Source organism: Triplophysa dalaica, chromosome 17 (assembly GCF_015846415.1).
Source record: "Triplophysa dalaica isolate WHDGS20190420 chromosome 17, ASM1584641v1, whole genome shotgun sequence".
NCBI classification, from domain to species: domain Eukaryota; kingdom Metazoa; phylum Chordata; class Actinopteri; order Cypriniformes; family Nemacheilidae; genus Triplophysa; species Triplophysa dalaica.
This window is the reverse complement of record NC_079558.1, coordinates 7,578,519-7,583,859: the sequence shown is the minus strand read 5'-3', so window position 1 is coordinate 7,583,859 and position 5,341 is coordinate 7,578,519.

Here is a 5,341-nt window from a genome sequence, read left to right as displayed (position 1 = left end):
CCACACCAACAAAGACAGTTATTTTTAAATCTTAAGCACTATGAAGTGAAACGGGAGCATTTTTGATGATCATTTCTGTTCAGTCCGCTCGTTCTATTGTGTTAAACTAAAACTGTCGTCATTATTTTTGAGTGGCAATGGGAGCAGGTATGTGTTAAAAAATATCAAATTGGAGACTGTATTCTGCCGATTGTGGCACTAAACAACACAACAAGATGATATTTTAAACAACTTCTGTAGCCGAATGTGGTTTGTTTTGGCCGCGTCCAGTTTTCCATTTGTTTTGCCTCCAGCTTATGCCTTGACGAAAGTGTGACATCGCCGCAAAAGGTTGTATAAATGTACATATACATACAGTAAATGTAGAGATTTTGGAACCAATATGTTCCTCTAAGCTCTTTAGGTGCAAAGGTGTATTTTTTGAAAGGGTACCATCCCAGCGACAGCTTGGTGTATGGTGTGTCATTTTTTTACCATGCTTTCTATATTTTTTATTATGACAACTTACCCCATACCGTGTTACAACATGCTGTGCTGCTGGCAAACATATAAAGGTTATTGTGTTAAATGACCTGCATCTTTTCCCTCTGGGCGGACAGTGCAAATGTTAGCAATGCTCTTTCGTAGCCAAGACTTTAAGTATACAAACGTGGGCTTCTATAAATATACGTACCCTATGAAACACTTTCATCGGAATAAAAAGTGTGACTACATCTGGACTCCCTTGTATATATTGGTATAGACGGCGACACAGTATGTTGTTTTTGATATAAAAAATTAAAGTCAGCACAGTTCTCTCATAAACCTCTGATGTACCATAAGCTTAACAAGCTAGCCTCAATGATGAAACTGAAATTTCAGCAAGTGCTTCAGTAAAGCAAAGCAGACGTACACATCAGAGCAAATATGTCTCTTTATACTTCAGTACACCAAGGGATCTTCCGGCTTCTGTTTGGCATCTTTTGTATCATATTACCCACACGCTGTGTTTGTAATCTCGGCGCTAAACTAACAAGCCCAATAAAACAGTGGTTACTCTACATCGGTGCATAATTAAACTAATGATTGCTTTACAAACGAAATACAGCTAGAATCCAATGAAGATGATAGATGCGGAGGCTTTAAATATGTAATTAACTCTCACATCATGTTAGTGTTGAAAGAGGTTGGTTTTATTGTTGTTGTTTTTAGCTGAGAGTTGTTTGCTGACTGCTGGGCTTTTGGGAAGACAGAACGCGAGAACAGTTAACCGGTATAGATTTAAACACGGCTGTTTTCTCATTTGTATTCCTGACACAGGCTCTTGCACATTCACTCACATACATACGCTGCACACTCGCTGCCTTATTTGACTCCCTGTTTCTGACGGTTGATTAGGCTCTCTGCGATAAAATACGCAAAATATTCCCCAATCGCAACTCTGTCACGTACGCAAACATCACCGGCTACTTTTCGGTTGCTGTTAACAACACCAAAACGCAAAATAGAAGCTGTATTATGCATAGTAGATTTCAAGGGATTTAGACTCTTTTAAAGTCTTTGATACCACATTTGCATTCTGCATGCTTAAATAGGGAGAAATTATCATCATTTGTTCATAAGTGAAAATATTTGGTTTATTCCCTGTTTACCTCAAATGTATTCAGCAGAAAAACACTGCGCTGAACAGCTCCTGTCACATGGCGTGTGCATCACCTTGCCCCTTAGGGAGACGTGTCTTTAAATACAGGAAAGCTAATGGTACGTTTAAACAAATGTGAAGGAAAATAGCCTGCATGTAGTGAAGTAGAATTGTGGGTAAAGCTGTTGTGTAGATCTGTCATTGCATCATCAACACATTCTTGCAGCACCTGTGTGCTGAGGAGTTAATGTTCATCTGCAAATATTTTCAAAATGTTGGACGTTTACGGATAATAGCGAAGTAGGTGTTAACCAAAACATGAGCGGTATACAGTATGCATAAGATTTTAAATATCAAAAGGGTGCTTTATCTTAATTAAACAGCCAATTCTGCCACCCGGATAAAAGCCACTTCCCACACTTGCCAGCATTTATAATGCTATGTAAATGTCATCTAATATGTGATGTGAGCACGAAGCTTAGTTCTACATTAATAATTTGCAGACAAATAAACCAAACGGCTCCCTTTCCATTGTATATTGCTATTTTTGGATGCTGTGTGATGTGCTATGTGGCATTCTCTTCAGTTTGTTTAGAACCAGGATGTGTTGTCAGAATTCTTTCGGTTCAATGCGAAGGTCTTTTTTCTTGTGGGCCACGCTGACATCAGAGGAGAAAGTAGCCAATTAGTTTGCTGTCATGTTCTCAACAGGTCGAATGTCATTTACCTGTTTGTCCAACAGTCACCTTTTGGCCAAAGGAGCATACACTACTAGACAAGACAAAAGACAAGATGTATGAAGTCCCTTAGAATAAGAATAAAATCAGTCAAATCTTTAAAAAAATCAGGAGGCTAAATTGAATGTATACAGCCGCAGAAAGAATTAAAAGAGCATTCCAAGTCTTCCAGCAGCAATGTGTAAGACTTACAGCATGTCAAGACACATGAAAACTGTGATAAAAATGAGGTTATCGCATAAAAATACTTTTTGAACAATTCCTTAATACATACACATATTACTGTTGTATTGCTTAAAAGTGATTATGAACTTTCTTTGCAGTATTTGAGGTCTGAAAAAATAAAGTGCATATTCTCTGATATTTTGACCTGTTTCTACAAATAAATGCAAAAAGAAATATTTTTATTTGGAATTTGGTAGAAATATTGTTAGTAGTTCAAAGAATAAAACAAAAATGATAAATTTACCTAAACACATACCTATAAATATTGCATTTTAAAATCAGAAAAACTGATTTTATATTTTTTTCCCATGGCACGCCTCCGCCTGCTTGCGGAACTCACTCTTCTACCTTTTTCCATCACATATTAGATCATAAAGGCATTTATTTATCAATAAATCATAAAGTTTAGGGTATAGGCATAAGTGCATGTAAAAGGCTTTATTGCTCGAATAAATTGGCATAATTTTAATAATTTTAATAAATACAATCATTTACACCATTTTTTTACTGCCTAATGTTTAATGTAACATACTGAAATGCAAACAGTATAGCCAGTATAGTACTAATCTAATATACGGCTGTCAAACGGCGTATAACTGAGTTATAATCGCATGCATAATAAAAGTTTCCGTAATATATGTCGGTGTACTGTCTATATACATTTTTTATTTATAAACACACAAACATACCTGCAAATATTTAAGAAAAATATAAGATATAAAAATGTACAAACTTTATATATCATTTCAATTATTGGTAAATCTAAATCAAAATGTAGTTTCTATGTTTAAAAGAAAAAAATAATATGCACAGTACACAGATTAATATTATGTTATTAAACTTTTATTCTGGATGCAATTAATCGCAATTAATCGTTTTTTTGCCCTTATCTAATTAGTATTTACACTTTACCCAAAGAAATTACAGCTACACGTTTTATTTACATGTACTCAGTTATATTATTATATATTATATAAATACACAAATAATAATTTAGTAGATGCTCTTTTCCAAAGCAAATCATATTACACGTAGAGACAATCAAATCAAGGTGAATACTGTACATGAGTACACAAATACCCGAGCAGTACAGCGCTAGAGAAGTGCAAGTGAATTTTTAAGTGAAAAAAAGGTTGTTAGTCAAGTGTTCCCGGAAGAGGTAAATTTCCAGTCATTTTTGAAGATTGCATTGGATTACACTGTTCAGGTAAAGGTTGGGACTTCCACCATCGAGGGACAGTCAGTGTGAAGGTTTCTGTAAGTGAGCTGAATATGAATGAGCTCTGTGTTTGTACAGCATACAGTATTTGTGTTGAAAGCAAACAGCGGTGGAACAGGCATATGGTAGAGCCATTATTGTTAGACACCAGTTATTATTGAACTACTTAATGGCCTGATAGTTGTAGATTGGGATGCTTGGCCTTTAAAGGCTAGAATTTCACCGTGATGATGAAAAAAGCTTTTCAGTGGCACTTAAGGCTTGAAAGTGAAATGGCTGGTGTTATCTCGCTCCTGCCCTGATAAATCAAAGCAAAACTAACAGCATCTAAATTTGCCACAATAGTCTGTGATTTACACGGCACCAACACAGTTGGAGCATGCATTGAATGATGTACTTCTTTCTAAAGCTCTTGGTGTTAACTCCAAGATAATCTGTTTTGAAAGGGAGTGTCAATCACGTATTATATAAACCAATAGTCATTCTCTCTCATGGATTGTTCTTGTTTATTATTGGCTGTAAAACACGAGCACCAGAAGGAACACGCCTTCACATGTATTGGAGTGTAATTTACTATGGCAAAGATAGAGAAGCTATTAAATCCGGTCATTCGGGCTTCCTCGTACAGACAGGAGAATTATGGCCGAGCCGATGCTCTCCGGAGCGCATGTAACACAGGACACCTGATCCAACATTCATCACTTCTTAAACAACTGCGACAAGCCTACCAGAAATCAATTACACATCTTCTCAAGATGGAGGCACAGGCCAGCTGGGGATGCTGAGGACCTTTCAATGTAATCGGTCCGTTCTAGCAGGAATTCTTATTACCACCAAACAGTTCGCCTGTATGCATATTCATGTGACTCGTGTGAGGTTGCTGCTCTTCACACTTCAAATAGCCCGAGTCATTTTTAAGACGACTTAACTGTATTCTTGTCGCTATGTGCCGGGGAAAATAGCACTGTCTCAATAGAAGACCAAACCTCTAGTGATGGATACTCATAATCCCTCTTATGTGGCTTCTTCAAGTAAGGAAGCACTTCAGGATTCGGCGATGGTATTACACCCTTGTTTTCACCCCTTTGCAGGCGTGTGATAGCCTTCAGGGTGGAGGAGCTCCAGATGGCCGTGCTTGTTTCAAGCCCAGCACACCGTAACAAACCCCTCGTCCAGCTGCTTCACTCATCCAAGAGCTGCTGCAGGATTTAGAGCGGGTCCTGGGAGCCCTCTCTAGTCGTACGCATACTCGCACACAGATAAACAAATAAACACGCATGCAGACACGCTGAGGCATCATTTCACTCGTTGCATTTGCTTTCATTAATTACAGCTGTCTCATTTTCTGCTTTTAAGATATCATTCGGACATTAAAAGCTTGAGAGAGCGCTTTGAGAGTGATGGCTGGATGGCCAAAATGTATCATTGGAAGTCAGTCACAAGGCACTTGAGAACGAATGTTGTGGTGTTGACGTAATACCTGACATGTAGCATCTTGAGGTTTTAATGTGGAATAAGAGATTGGAAAGATGTGACTGA